General features: G+C 35.2%; 1 protein-coding gene across 6 annotated transcripts in view; it reads left to right on the plus strand.

Annotated features, from left to right (window-relative positions):
* The window catches only part of SLIT2 (slit guidance ligand 2), a 257,772-nt gene that overhangs the window by 103,972 nt on the left and 137,108 nt on the right, over nt 1-16,692 (plus strand). The gene's annotated exons all lie outside the window — the stretch shown is intronic.

Consider the following 16,692-nt stretch of genomic DNA (forward strand, 5'->3'; position numbering starts at 1 on the left):
TTGCATTACTATAATTATTTTTCTCCAGCCTTTTGAAGTTCCCTTTTGTGTACAGGTAAAAAGGAGTGAATATTGTAACTGTTCACTTAGAGGAACCATTTCTATGTTTTTCTTAAGGAAACAGGTGAATAAGTTCTTTTAGAAAGTTTAATGCTGACAAGTTTTCTCAGGGTACCACAATACAAAAGAAAAGGTCTAGGAAAAATAATAATGCAGGAAGCTCTCTCTTGGTGGGGAAGTAGTTTCTTCAGCGTAAATGTTCTCTGTATTCTCAGTTGTAAAATTTAGTATTTTGAAATAATAATAAATTTGAAATTACAGCTGTAGATTTACAGTAGGATGCTTAAGGCTCAGCAAAGATGGCTTTAGAGGAGCTTTACCCATCATATGCAAATCTGTTTTTGCAATAAAATGAAAGTCACAGGGAAGATTCAAATTTTATGTTCATACCCCTTACAAGATACCCCTTGCAGTTTATTGAAGGAAAGCTCTTCCTTCATAGAAGACAGAACCTACCTCAAAAAATAGAAAGACAGCAGCAGCTATATTTATTTATGTATTTTGCTTCTGTGTCTGAGTTTGGTCTTTGCTAATGTTATATTAAGTTCAGAAGTGAAATGATGTTTTCATTTTGGTCAGAAAAATATAAAGCCGAGGTGGTATCTCTAAACTCCCCTTCCTTTCACTATTTACTCTCCCTATGCAATTTTATAGTCTTCCAACGTGAATTCTGAATGTTAGATGTTAACAAACACAAAAAAATACTGAAATACCTCCTGAGGACACTTAACTTGTCCATTGGCATAAGGGTGAAGTGCAGCATACCAACAGCTGTGCTGGGGAAAGGAGCAGGTAAATGGGGCAATGCAGCACCATGGGTCTGAGCTGAGATGGTGAGCAAGGCCGGCCTCATCTTCATTTCTGGAAGGATCTTATATTTTGAATACTCGTGGAGAAGAGAAAACACAACTATCTTCAAAGTCAAAGAAAAAAAATACAGGTTAGCTTCTGGAATATGTTTTTATTTTGCCATGCGTATTGATCATGACTGAAAATCAAAAGTGTTTATTTGGATGTTACAGCTTAAGGGAATACCATTAACAGAAATTTGTAGATAGTCGTTCTGTTGGTTTCATACTAATTCTCTTTCCTTTGAATTCCTGTGTTTCCTCCATAAGATACGCAGGTACTTCAAAGCAGAGATATATCAGAAAATTTCTTTGGTTGAAAAAGCAGGAAAGCTGCTTGTAGTGCAGAAGATGAGATAAACATTTTCTTGAGTTTAATTAGCAATAGCTGTTGTGTATGGTGTGTTTTTTTTTTTTTCCTTTTTTATTGCTTATGATTGCAAATGGGTGTGTCTATGCTGCTGTTTCTGTGCCACTCTAAACACCCTCCAACAATGCAGTGCACAGCTTTTAGTGCTCCAGTGGTTCCTCTGTATTTGGAGCATTTTGATAAATGTATTTTCATTCCAATTTGTGTTATATATGAAGATCCTTGAATACAACCTACTGGAAATTGTTCTTTTCAAATGATGCAAACATCTGAAGAAGTTAATATTTGGTCATATTGAAAGAGTTTTGTGCTTGATTTTCATGGAATTATATATACACTATTAATCATGTTTTTTACTTAAATATTTTAGTAGCTTTTTTAAATGTTTGAATGGAAATTACATAAAAGATGCCATTTCTCTGGCTTCCATATAAGGTATAGACCTTTCAGAGATTATCCTTATAGAAAATTACACTGATAAGTGCAACCAATGTAACCAGTAGACCTCTGGTTTTAGGAAATTTGCCTTACTTCTGTTAATATTAGCAGAGTTTTCCACTCTTATAAATTGGTACCTAGTTGTCATTACCTTTTCACGAACTGTACAAGCTAAGTCTTCTGTTGATCAACTCATTCAGTGTGTTCTAAGACCTTAATCTCAAGCAAGTTGAGTGAGCGTTTCTAGAAATCTATTTACAGATCTATCTGAATGTTAGATGTGAACAAACACAAAAAATACTGAAATACCTTCTGAGGACACTTAACTTGTCCATTGACATAAGGGTGAAGTGCAGCATACCAACAGCTGTGCTGGGGAAAGGATCAGTTGGAAAATTTATATCAATAATTAATATCAAATAATTTTCATTTTATGAAGGTTGGTAATTTTTATTCACTAAGATTACCTGCTATGCTCTTTGAAGAGGAGATTTTGTGTGTGTGTGTGACTGTGTATACACAGATATTTATATATATATGTGTACATGTATATAAAGCATGTATGCACATCTTTTAACATGTGAAGGAAGACTTTTTGACTATATTCAGTTATTTATCAGTTCTATAAAAAGCTTCATTATCTCTATGTTCTGTACTGCCAAATAAAAGTAATGATCACAGTTTCCATGCAAATAGATTAGCAATCCAAAATACTCCTTTGAGATCTGCAGTTCCTCAGGCTTAGGCCACTAGAGAACCATTACAGATTTGAATGAAGAACGATGTCTTTAAAGCAGTCTTTTAAATCTTATCCTTTATCCTGGATGCTCCTGGCATGACTGATCTTGGTAAAATTAAGGGAACCCATCGTGTTGCTTAAAGTTACCTTGGCTGTGCCTCTATCCCAAGTAGTTATTTTCTAAATATATCTGTGTGTGCTGGAAAATCCTAACTGAGACTGAGAATCTGGCCAGCAGTGCTGCACTGTTTCTAATTAGGATCTTGTACGTCATTTCTATGATACCCTGATTGAGCCATAGAGACTTCCCTTTTTGTTAATTAGTTCAGTTCACGCTGCATCCAGCATGGTTGGGTTATACAGGTGTGCAAAAAATATATTTAAAAAAAAAAAAAAACAAAAAAAACTAAAATAGAAGAAATCTTTAATGTAGAGCATTTTGATAACCATTAATATTGTTGCATTTTCCAAAATCTTTTTGTTGCTATTACTTTTTGTTTTGTATGCCTCAGAAGAAATCTTCTGTTGAAGTTCTGATATAATTGTTTTTTAATTTATGCCAGTTATTTTCAGGTGCCAGGATAAGAGGAGCGTAAAACATTACAAAAGAAAAGTAAAGGCAAATACTTGCTATTGTATAAGAACAGACATTAATATAAATAATGCTATTAAGAAATCCAGTTTACTTATGCACACAAGAGGTTTTGTTGCCAAAGAATTTCATATTCAATTTTCATGTTCTTTTTCTCTTACATCAGATACTTTGATCAAAGCAGGCAGCTTGCCAAATAGCTTTTTATCTTATAACAACAAAAATAATGTAAAATGTGAAGTAATTAAATTTGAAGTACTCATAATGAGGTGAAGAACCATATTCAAGAGGTGCTGGGAAGTGAATTATGTATGGGTGTTCATGGGATACTTGCTCTGCCTTCTGTGGCAGGTATTTGTGTTCCTCTAAGGTCAACATTAGTAATAATGAACGTTGCCAACTCTTTTTTTTTTTTGATTCGGATGTTTAATGTTTCCTTTCTCTATTTTTATATCAGCATTGTTGTGGATTGCTATGCTGATCATTTGAAAAAGAGGTCAAATGAGAAGTTCCTTTATAATGCATAGAAGAATGTATTAGAAGTTGCAGCCTCCTTTCTTATAAAGTCATGTTAATGTAATTTTACATTCCTCACCAACTCATCTGTAAAATAGGATTGCCTTCCTGCTAAAAGAAAGCTATGATGTAACTTTTTTTTTTTTTTTAAATATTTTTGTGTGAGTGGTATTGTGTCTGAGAGGACTTTTAATGCACTACGTAGCCATCTGTACAATGTAGCTTGTCATTACTGGGTTCTGCTTTTTATAGCATTCTGCCTCAGGAAATTTTTAAATATTTGCATAGAGAGCATTAATAGTAACTTGCATCCTGATGCTGTATTTGTGTGATTCTGAAGTGAGTCATCTGTATGCAGCGCTAGCTGAGTTCCTATAATTGCTTCATCCCGTGTTTGATACGAGAGATAAGAGAATATTTCAAGCCAGGGGAATTCCCAAGTAATTGCCCTCTCCTTATTAATTGCAAGTTATGTCTCAGTTAGAATTGCCTTCCTCTCTTCTACCTCAATGAGACATTTTCTTATTGTAAATTTTGGAAATATTTTTGGAAACAGCCATGGTTTCATACGGAAGGCAGGCATCATTTGGAGCAGGATTTTACTTAGTTGTCACCCATCTGTTTTTCTCAATTCAGTAAAACTGCAAGTTCAGTTTTGATGGATTTTTATGACTTGGCTTGCTTGTTTGTTTTTCTGGCTGCATGATACACCCTGCCCTCTGGCCAGGGGGCCAGCCTGCTTCCCCAGGGCTTTTGGCAGTCTGGTAGGAAGCAGCGCCTTGTGGCTGGCCACCAGCATGAGTGGCATGGGAAGCAATGTTGTGAGGTTACAGAACTTGGGGAATTTGGGAAATTTTTTATTTGTCAGAATAACTCTACTACATTGTCTCCATTCAGATGTACTCAGGCTAAGAATTTTTTTCTCAAGGCTGGTATAGATTGGGACGCCTTTGACCAAAGAAGGTACCAAATCCCACACTGGGGATTGCAATCTTCATAAATAAGACTTGTATAGGTGCTTCTTTAACATTACTTGATCATTAAATGGAATGTACCTGAATATAGGCAAAATGGGTAGACATCTTTGAACCTTTCAGTTATAATGATCTTCTGCTAATTTTTATTCACTTCTATGAACATGGCACTTTGTCAAACCTGAGATACCAAACCCCAGAGGTATTTTATTATTTTCCATTAGCACTTAAATGCTTACTGTATAGACACTTTGGTCATAAACAAATAAATAATCTAAATGGCATTGTTGATGTAAAGTTAGGACAGTTTCCTAGAGACATTATTGTTGCAGATGTATTTACTGATATTAAGTTGGTTTCTATTGATTTTGGGTCAGGGTTGAAATAAGAGTAGCTTTAGAAGTAGAGGGGAGATACACAAATGCAAAAGGAGTTTAAATTCATGTTTCACTAAAATAGCAGCAATTTAACTTTCATTGTTGGAAGTACAAAGATATTACTGCTGTCATTACTTGATTTGTGGTGTGTAAGAAAGCATAGTGCTTCAGCAGAAAATAGTCCGTAGTTCATGCAAAGCAGTATGGACAGACAGAACTGCTCAAATGTGTTTTAAACTGTGAGAAAGAACTAGGTGACTCTGTGTGTGTCTAATTTTGTTTGAAATGTTTGCTTGTTGCAATTGTCCTGCAAGCTTTGGCTTGAACTGAACAGTTTTCTTTGCTGCCTCTTCCTCTGGCCACCCTTAGGCAGCTCCTGTTCCCCTTCATTCAGTCTCACAACTAGTCAGTACCCAGAAGATTCTGGCTAGCTGATGGGTGCGAAGATAGTACCTGTCATGTGCAATATCCCCTGTAGGAGATAAAGTTCCTGCAGATAAATACGCTGCTCGCACAAGTAGTGCTACAGATTGTGCTGTTTTGTAACTCCTATATGTTTGTGAGACTGCTCTGTACTTCTAAAACCATGCTATGTCCATGTCATCAATTAACTGGTGTTTCAAACTGTTTGGATAAGTTACTCAGATAAGCATTTTAACAAGATTTAATTTAAATTCCGAATTACATTTTCACAGATGATTTACTGCCAGTTACTACGTGAAATAATTCTGTTTGAGATTAGTTTGTTTTAAGAGTGTGTCTGAGGCAAGTATCAATCCATGCTACCTCTTTCTGTAATGATAGAATTTCAGCGGCCCCTTTGCACCTTAACATGGATTTGCATTTTTCTTTTTCAGTTTTTGGCAAAGTTCTTCTGTGTCCAGTTTTCCTTGTATATGTGTTAAACTGCACATACATTTGAGTTAGCACTGGAGAGTTATACAGGCACAGCTTCAATGCAGCCAACTGCATTTTGTTCTTCTCCATTTTACCCTATGGAGAGAGTCAGCTTAGGTAGAGGGAGTATGTGGTACCTGGGCCTTGGAGAGAAGTGTGTGCCAGCTGAGGAGCAAAGCTGTGGTAGTGGCAATGAAAAGGAAGGTTTAAATACTGACCATCTTTGAGACTTCTGGCAAAAACTGCTTCAGTTTCTTTTGTCCTTGTTTCATTAGATATTGCAAGGCTGTCATGCCTGCCTTTCAGTTTTTGCTCCAGACGCTACTGGCTACAGGTGGAACAAATAAAAATATTATTTATAAATGGTAATATCAATCTTAGCTAGAAGTGAGCATTTTTAGCACTGCACTTGAAATATACAATGTAGGTATTGCAACATTGGGGAACAAGACCACCCAGTGCTGTGATTTTCAAATGCCAATAATTGTCACTGGGCCTCCAACTAAGGGAGGAAGAGCTTTAAGGGAAAGCAAATGATTATCAGGATACTAATTTGGCTTCAAATGCATAAATTTAAACCTGTAATTCAGTAGCCAATCATCTAAAAACTCATATAACAACAAAGATCTATAAAACATTAACTCATATCCAATCCAATTCCAGGTGCACATTGCATATTTTTGCAGTAATAAATATTAAATAGTATGTGTTTTAAAAAGCAGTGTGTGTCCTAGCATTCTGGATAGGAAAAAAGAATTCATAAATTTTCATCCTGGCACTGATGTTGATTCAAAGTATAGCTATGGGCAAGTCACTTAACTTCTGTCTCTATTTCTTTAGCCATAAAATAGAAATAACAGTGCTTGTTTTCTTGCTTCCCACAGGAGTTGAAAGAAATTTCAACATTTGTATAACTCTTCAGAGAATGTTAATTTAATGTCCATTTAAGCTTTTAGCCATATCCAAAATAAACATAGCCAATGTTATTTTTAGAAAAATTATTTACATTTTTATAAATCTATTCTGTTTGATATTTCACCAAAGTAATCATCTTTTCATGGTAATACAACGTACTGTTTCCTTGTAAATAAGAACGCTAATTAACTCAACAGACAGAATGAACAGGAAACTTTATCCAATAGGGAAAAAAAAAAAAAAAAAAAAACATAGGAAAATGGAAAAAAAATCATTTTAAATAATTAGATGCATGTAAATGTGCATGTACTGTGACTTCAGGAGAATATAACCATATAGATCATTGTGTGTGCAAGAAAGAGGAAAACTACCAATGCATTTTAGAAATTTCATTTGTTCAGCATTTGTGAAGATAGGTGGAAATAACGCTCCAATTCATGTGGATTTTCAAAGAATTGCTTACTGCTAACTTCTTTCCTGAAATTGACATTAATACTGAAGAAGTTAATTTAACCTGCAGCTGGAGATGGAGACAGGATCAGGAGGAAGATTCTGGAAAGTTAATGTAAAATGTAGATTTTGGCACATAATGAGTACAGTAGCAGTTTGAGGTCTACATGCATATATAGATGGTAAAGGAAAGTATCAGCAAGATGTCATAGGTGGTTGTATTAGTAGGGTGAAAAAATTGGCCCTGAAAATGATATTGGATAGAATAGTGCTGCAAGTACTTGGGAAGGACATGAAAGAATATGTTGAGCAAGCAAGTTTACACCTTGTGCAAGAAGCCCTGCAGATGACACCGAAAGAGATGACCACAAACGCTGGCCCTGGAATAACCCACCTGTGTCAAAATTAACAACTTTACAATTGAAATAATACAAAGAATCTGTATTTTTTCAAGTCAAAAGCTTCAGTAGTGTTGCCCACTGAGAGGTTGACTTCCGCATAAACTTGGTGAGATGATCTATAGCAACGTAAAGTTAGTTTCTAGTTTTGCATACTACTAAAACTTGAGAATGTGAGAATAGGAAAGTGGGTCCAGTAGCTGAAAATTTGGCATTGAAAAGTATTGGCTAGGAGAAAACTAACACTGTAAGGTTATTAGATTTCAGGGAATAAGAATTTTGCAAATATTAAAGTATGCATTGAACAGCGGTCATTGAAAAGACTGAAAATCAGCTTTGAAAAAGAAGTGCTTGCATTTTAAGAGTTACTAAGCAGAACACATTAGCCAATATAGTGCTACAAAATAGTAACATTCTTCTGGAGGGGGAAAAAAAAAAAGATGGAAAGGAGGAGGAAGCAGCCAGCACGATTTGATGAAAAGAACTCAGTTGAGTGGAAAGGCAATCTACTCCATTAGTTTTGAAGTGTCTGTAAAGTCTATGTGCTTATGTTTTTACGTTTTAGAATAGTTTCTGAAAACATAAGGATTAGAAAATTTAAACTGGTTTTCAAAAGAGATGTTGTAAATATTCTTCTTTCATCCTTTCCAGTAATAGAGATTTGGCAAGTCATGTCCTGTTACACCTGCACAAATCCAGTCACACAAGTATTGCTGTTCATTCCTGTTGCTAAAACAGCAGCAGAATGGGGAAGCGAGAGACTGAATGTTTTGCCTCCTTATTCTTCTGCTATTAAAATTAAAAAATAAAATAAAATAAAACAGTTTTGGAGAAAAACGTGCATTAATAAATAGAGTATATTGTTCTTGCAAAGTTGCGTAGGTGCTTAAAATTAGCTACTGTATGGCTGCTGCAAACAGGAGGACGAAATCTTGGTTCCACTGGAGTCAATAATAGAAGCCCTGTTAAGTGCATACAATTAATTATTTCCAGGATTAGGACACCCAGAAAATATTTAGAAAATCAAACCTACAAGGTTCCATGTGATCACACCTGCTGAGCTTCACATTAAGGATATGTTTTGTTCGTTTGCTATAACAAGGTCTACTTCATCTGCTGTCGTTTATATGTAGCACAAAACCATGATGAAGTTAACAATTTTCTGTTCACTGTTGTATACTGTGGAAGGATATAGGATGATGGGGAATTTGAGAGAGGAAAGAAATAGTACTGCTAAAAAAAAAAAAAAGGAGGGGGAGGAGGGTAGTGAGAAGATGCTATAAATTGAGTTGTATATATCTGTCATCTACCAGATGTTTTTAAAGCAATCAAGCATAATGATTAAAAAAAATAATAATTTTCAGAGCACTACCTGCTCCTATTGAGTTCTGAGGAGAAAGCTGCAGGTCCCAGACACTCAGTAAGTGATTGGATGCCATAGTTGGGCACCTGTATGTCCAGCATTCCCTCAAGCAGACATTTGTAAAGAAATAATCTAGCAAACAAGTCACATTAAATCTCTTTTTCCACAACACTTTGTTTCCCCCTGAAGGGCAAAATCTTTTACAATTACTGGAGTTACTAGAGTTAAAAGAAACAATTCACTTTCATGAAAAATGTAATTAATTTTCTACAGTACTTCATATACAGGATTTCAACAGTCCTTCACAGAACTCTTAAATGATGCCTGGATATGTGTGCTAAGAAAATTCAATTAAAAACAAAGGAAGTAAAGATTTTCTTATTTGTCAAACTTAAGTGCAAATGCACTTAAGAGTCACATGGAACCTGTGGCTCCAGTCTGACAAGCCTAAAAGTAGGCAAGCAGGTCTGGTCTCTGTACCAGTCTTTTTTCCAGACTCATTGGAAATGCTTCATTGCAAAGAGTTCTTCCCATCTCCCTTTTGAGAAATTGTGCAGTTTATCCTGCTACAAACACGAGATATTTTAATCCCCTGCCAGTTGCCATTGAAGATGGAAGGGGTTAAGTGTTTTGATTTTTATCATTTGTTGTGAAAGAAATATTAAGGGCTACAAGATTTGACAGTTATTGGAAGTTCATAGTGTAAATTCCTTCAAATAGCTTGTCAGTCCTGACTTTCTCCAGGGAAGCCTTTAAGAAAAACAGAAGTGTGCTGAAAGGCCTTGTGAGTCCCGAGTCCCACATGCTTTCTGTTTTTCTGTGTGGTATCATTGGTGGATGTGGTCTGAGAAGTTAATTCCATTTAAGTTGACCTATGATGAGTAATATGTAAACAGTTAAAAACAAATCCCCAAATGTACAAATAATGAGTGTTGAGCACCACATTGTTCTTATTCTAATGAGATGTTAGTGAAATAAGTTTCATTTGATTTCTGTTAATATTTAAGCTGATTTAAGCCAGGAAGAGACACCTCAGATATGTTGCTTTTACTATTCACCTTTAAGTAAATTTATCACAGTCATGAGTCTGTGTAGAACATGGAAAAAAAATGCAGAGAATTGTAAAATAGATTAGATTCTGCATTTTTTTGTTTCATAGACAAAATAATGAGTTACATCAAGGAAGTTTTGTGTGTACCAGGATTAAACTCCCAAGTCTGAGGTGAGATAAATATGCGTAAAATGCTCTGTCTGTCCTTTCCAGCTGATCTTCAGAGGTCCCTTCCAACCCTGCCCATTCTATGATTCTGTGATCTGTGAGTGTTAATATTATAAAATCAAAAAATATATATATTTTAAAAGCATATTTTTTTTCACTCATAAAAAATGGAAAACAATGGCTCGTAGATCAGTAATGGAATCTCACTGTTCATGATAACAGTTCCACTAATAAAAGACCCATGCAGAAAATACTTTCAGCTTGATTTTATGGATGCAGTAAACTGGCCTTTGAAGTTATCTCCATAGAGATTTTATTTGGCATTAATAATATCTTGTGGAATGGTCTTCCTAATGTCTTACTTATCTAGCCCCTAAGAGATGCATAATTAGGATTTATTTAAATTCTGCAGGCATGTTAACATCCATAGTATTGTTTGGAATTGTATTCTTTGAGTCAATAAATAATAATTTATTCAAAAATTCTGATCAGTAATTTATTTTTTTTATTTTTGATTTTTGAAACATTAAGAAATTTAATTAAAAAAAAAAAATGAAAAAAAAGATAATAGAGATTGTCCAAAAAAAAAACCAAAAAAAACCTGAAAGATACTAATGCTATCTTCCTCTTAGGGTACAACTTAAAGCTCTACTTCCATTATCAGTCTTTTCAAATCCTGTATATAAAAATCGTATCCAGTTTGGGGCTCCTCATTAGAAGCCAGAACACATAAAGCAGAACAAATTGGGTCTCTTCAATCTAGAGAAGAGCAAATGAAGAGGAGATGTTGCAAACTGCAACAAACTTATCAGAGGATGCAGAGAAGATGGAGCCATGCTCTTCACAGAGGTGTCCAGTGATAGGACAAGAGGTGACAGAAAAGTTGGAATACAGGAAATTCTGTGTAGGTATTAGGAAAAAATAAACACCATGAGGGTGGTGTAACGCTGGAGCATGCACAGACTGATTGTGGTGTCGTTTTCCCTGGAGGTGTTCAAGACCCAACTGGGCATATTCGTGAGCAACCTGATCTGATTAAAACTGCTCAAATTACAGTGGTTAAGAAAATGCTTTGTCATCTAACTCATTTCACTGCCAGGTGAGGACTTCTTTTTACTGAAACTCATTTAAAATAACAAATTCTGGAGTAAAACCTATTTATGTTATGTCAGAACTTCTTCCTATGTATGTATAACAAGACACTTAAGTATTAGGTCACTTTTTTCCAAAACTACTCTCGTTTTATATAGACGATTACTAAAAACTCATGTGGTCATATCCTTGCCCATGTTGTTCTTCTTTAAAGGAATATTTCTTCAGTATCTTCATAATACAGAGATACCACATTTGTTATGACTTTGGTCACAAATTGTTGGCCTATGACTTAGTAATGCATCTGCATATATCACAAAATCTTCTGTATGATTAGGTGGTGTAGTTTGTCATGGGTCTACTTCTGTGGTACAGCACTTCAGTCCTTTGCTTTCTGCATTAACTTAGCATATGTGATGCTTTATGAAAAACATACTGTTACAATTGACACAGTCTGTAAGTTGTCCATATAGACCTTTTGGTATTTTATGTAAAGTGTACCAGAACTTTAAAGCTGTATTTTACAATGCAAAATGATTATTTTTAATGAAGTTCTGTATTTTCTTCCCCAGAGTAACTTCCTTGTCTTATGGTACCATTTGGTCAATTTATGAAAATGCAAGTGTTGCTTCCTCCATGCTTTCAGCAAGGCTGTTCCCTATGTTAGCTGATACTAATTAAGTATTCACTTCCTAAGCAAGGAGAGACCTTTGAGAACTGAGTTGAATGACCATAGTGTGAGAAGCGCTGAATCACAGAATCATATAGGTTGGAAGAGACCTCCAAGAGGTCTCATCTAGTCCAACCTCTGACCTAACACTAACAAGTCCTCCACTAAACCATATCACTAAGCTCTAAATCTAAATGTCTTTTAAAGACCTCCAAGGGTGGTGACTCGACCGCTTTCCTGGGCAGCCTATTCCAATGCCTAACAACCCTTTCCATAAAGAAGTTCTTCCTAATATCCAACCTAAACCTCCCCTGGCGCAACTTTAGCCCATTCCCCCTCTGCATCTTGGAAACTGATGAAACTTATAGAAAAAGGAACATAGTCTGACTAAAATCTATCAAAATAGGCATTACTGGAATTGATATAGTGAGACTATCGAGTATGAAATGAGAAACAAATTTTGAAATCAAAAGTGAAGGCTTCTTTCATTTAGTGCAGTAATTACTACAGAAGCACAAAGGCAATACACAACCCAGGCATTAGAAAGTATTAAGAATTTTCTATTTAGAAACTACTTACCTATTCTTTGACTGGTAAGATAGATATGTTATTTTTTAATTCCAATAAATGTTGTGTGTCCACTTGCTCATTATTTTATTTAGATTTGCACTACTCCTGTTAATTCACGTTTGCATAAGTGATGTAAGTTTGCTGAGCCAGAGAAATAACTCTGCTATGGCTTCCAGGGATTGGCAATGAAATGAGTGCTTTGAGTACTTGGCATAATACTGTTTGCTGTTCTTTGAAGGTGTAGTAGTATTTGGTAACTGTGGTAAAGCCAACCTATCAGAATCTGAGGATTCTCAGCCTTCTAGTTTTTGGCAACTGGGTTCAGATGATGAATGCTCTGATTCTGGAAGTCAAGGATGAAGTTTTATTTTCAAAGCCTGATCAGAGCTGCTGTTCAACCAAAGCCTTCCAAACATTTCCAGATTCCAAGAAGAACACTGAAAGCCAGATGTTAGATAACCTGCCAGATTGATATTTTGGGGGATGATAAAATAGCTATTCATCATTTGGTATATGCACTGGTAGAGATAAAGATGTGTGCATATTGTACAAAACCAAAATGAAATAGAATGCATGTGACCTTTCTTACTCAGGTAGCTGAAGGATTGAGAGCTTTACAGCTACTTGAAAATCTATTTTTATAAGTAAGACATGAAATATTTCAGTAGAGTTGCCTAGTGAGATAAGAATTTTGTCTTAACCTATAGAACAAGTCAACAAGCAGCATCTTAAAAGTGAATTTATTTAGATCTCAAAGCATGTATCTCACTGGTGGAGAAAAGAGAAGCAGCTGTTTTTTGAGTTCACCAGTATATGTATCCATTGGCAACATTTTCCTCTCTTTATAGAGGTGCATGAATCTTGTCTTGATATTTTAACTTCTGACAGTCCAAGGTTTTTCATACGAATATAATTTTATGTTCATACTTTTCCACTGCCTTATACCTATGTAGATACCCTATATGGAATAATGTAAATTTAAACCCACTAATCATTTATAGAAAAACCTTTTTTTTTTTTTTTTTTTTTTTTTTTTTTTTTTAAAAAGGCTGGAAACCTGTATTTCTTTTAATATTTTAACCCTTTTTGAATATATATAACACTATAAATAGACTGTATTTATGCATGTATACAAATATGAATGCATGTTATACAAACAATTTATGTAATTCCAATGCATGTATTTTCTGCCAAAAGGAGTGAGTTTTGTTATCTTTTTCAACCTTTTGTTAGTTGTCAGTTCTGGTCAAGTCAAGTGGCTTTCAAACAAAACTGTTTTTTGTAAGAAGGGCAGAAGAGAACTTTCAAGTGTCTTAATAGCTTTAATTTTCAATACCTCTAACCCATGACTATATAATCACATTCTTGATGTTGCCTTCTCTTGCCTACTCTTTTTGCTTCAGACTCAACTGTAACTTCTCTGAGACAGTAGCCATATGTCTTTTGCACAGTAGTACACAGTGCATAATTCCAGTGTTTCAGGGTGACTTATTAATTATTGTGAATTTATTAATGTATTTGTCTCTCTGTGGTATCAATAGGGACTGTTGAGACAATGCAGTGGTTTGTGCCCAGCAAGCTTACGAGGGAAACTAAATCAACAGGAAAATATTTCTGATGTTGTAGAGCTTCTGTAAGGATAAAGTCATTAATGTTTTAAACACATTTGAGTATTATCAGATAAGGGGCACTATGTAAGTGTGAAGTAATAACATATGTATGTATATTCATAATGTAAAATACGTTAGTACAGTTCTGTTTTCATTAACTATCTTATGTATGTTAAGTATTTCCCTAGAGGAAATTAATCCTCATTTCCATTCTGCACTGGCATTAATTTCTTTAAATTTTATTTAAGTGAAGCTAAGATTTGATGAGTATTCTCTTCCTGAATTAAAATCTTGCTTTTAAATAGTAAAATAATTCCATGTGGAATATTATTTTTGGAGAATAACTGTGAAAGTTGTTAATAATGGTCGGGAAAGGACTTTGAAATTCTTAAGGTTATTTTTAGGGACAACTCTTTGTAATAGGGAAAATAATACAAAAAATATTGTGTAATTTAGTATGGAAATTTATAGTTTGATTCAGTAGGAATTTGTTACAGATTTCCTTGCTACCTGCTTTCATTCCCACTCTGATATATGAGGAGGCTTCCTGACTGCTTGGAGAGCCATTTTGACAGTTACACTTTAATGATTTCCATGGAAAGTTTTGCAAAGGGACGTATAGATTTTTCCTCATTTTTCCTTCCTCCTCATTCACCCTCAAGACAAGAAATCTCAACAGCATGGTGAAGACTTGAAATTTGAAGTAGTAGGAGACAATATAAATTCTGCAAAACTTTCTTCATTTATCAGCCTTTTGAAGAGAGTGATAAGGGCTTGTAAGCATCTTCCAACCAGTTTTTACTTCTGAGGATCTGGTACCCATAGTGTTTTCTATCTCTTGCCTAAGAGAAGTTTTCTGATGGCCTTAAACACCACAGCCCTGCTAAAAGGCCATCACTCTTTTTTTTCCTTTATATTTCATGGTCTGCAGCAGCAGAAGTCCTTGCAGGATAAGTCAATACCTCTCTCCCTTTGACATTTTGTTGTTGTTTGTTTGTTTGTTTGTTTTTAGATATTTCTGAATTTGTTCCCTGTGCTTGCCCTTTAGGTTCCTTTAGACAAATACAAGAATCTTGAAGTTGCTTTCAGTCAATTACTTCATCAGGCACTTCCAGTATATGTAATCTAGACTCCAGGGAGAAAATACTGAAACATGGTAGACTTGCCCCTTCCTAGCAGCCTTTGGGTTCCTGCAGAAAGTATCAATGGAGAAAGCTCTTCCAAAATGAATTGTTGATGAATAACCTTGATTCCATCCACGTAAAAATACTGGCATTGGGTTGTTTCCCAGAAGTTAATTGGACAATGACAGTCTTCTGATGTCTTGGTGCTTTAAGTAACTCTTACATGGCACAAGTAATACAACAGCATCTCATAAGAGCTCTAGTTTTGGCAAGTCTCTGTAGTATAGTTGATGTAAATAAGACGTATATGTTTTCTGTTGATTCCACATGTAGGCAGTTTAACTATAGTCACGTGTTGACACATAATCATACTTTGTTTAATGTTTTTCTCAGTCTCTCTGAGCTAGTCAATAATTGTCTAATCTCTTTGCCATTTTGGGTAGCAGGTTCAGGAACAGCTTACTTTCCGTGCAACACCAAGAGCCCATACGATTCCGATTTAGATACTCAATGCTTTTAAGAGTTATGTGGTGGCAGAAGGTTCAGCTGTTTTCCATTCAAGATTGTTTCCCAGGTAAAAGAGACTTACCACTGGAACAAGTAGACTCGGAGTTGAGGGACAGATGTTCTTCTAAATATTACATAGTAGGCACACTTTGATAGTACATGCCAAAAACATAATTCTCTTGAGTGTTCTGTTTTTCTTTCCAAGTTTTTTTTCTCAGCCTTTATAGCCTATGAGAGAGAAATCTCAATTATTTGAGAATTTGTACAACAGTTACTGAAACGCTAAAGACTTCTGAAAACACTATTCAACTCTGTTTTCTTGCACATGGTCTTAATTGTTAGAGCTGGTGGATTATATCTTGCTAATTTAAAATATATATTTTACAGTGTAACTATTTTCTGTCTCTGAGACAGTTTTTATGAAGCTGAGGAAAGCATCAAAGTTCAGTCAATATTAGGCAAATCCATACACTACCATAAGCCATGACTACAATTCAAACAAAGGTCCTACATAAGTAATTAGGCTAATTATCAATGGATTTACAGCAGAGGTGTTGTTTGTTGTTTGTTTGCTTTGCTTTTGTTTTTTTTTTTTTTGTTTTTGTTTTTGTTTTTTTTTTTTTTAAGTTGTAGATCACTAAAATAGTACCTGATAATTAGAAATAAAGCACAAAATTATATAAGAAAAAATTCCCATGCAAATCCTGTGTCCACTGTGTTAAGTTTCAGAGACTTTAGACTGAAATTCTTGAGTGGAAATTCCTTTTTCAGAGAAGCAGAAACATGTGATTCCTTTCTCCCCCTGCAACTTCAAAAAACTTAGTATTTTTTTCAAAAACAAGGCCAAGTGCCGGGTCCTGCACCTGGGGCGCAATAACCCCAAGCAGAGCTACAGGCTGGGAGATGAATGGTTGGAGAGCTGCCAGGCAGAGAAGGACCTGGGAGTGATGGTGGATAGTCGGC

This window comes from Aythya ferina, assembly GCF_964211825.1.
Source record: "Aythya ferina genome assembly, chromosome: 4".
Taxonomy (NCBI): Eukaryota; Metazoa; Chordata; class Aves; order Anseriformes; family Anatidae; genus Aythya; species Aythya ferina.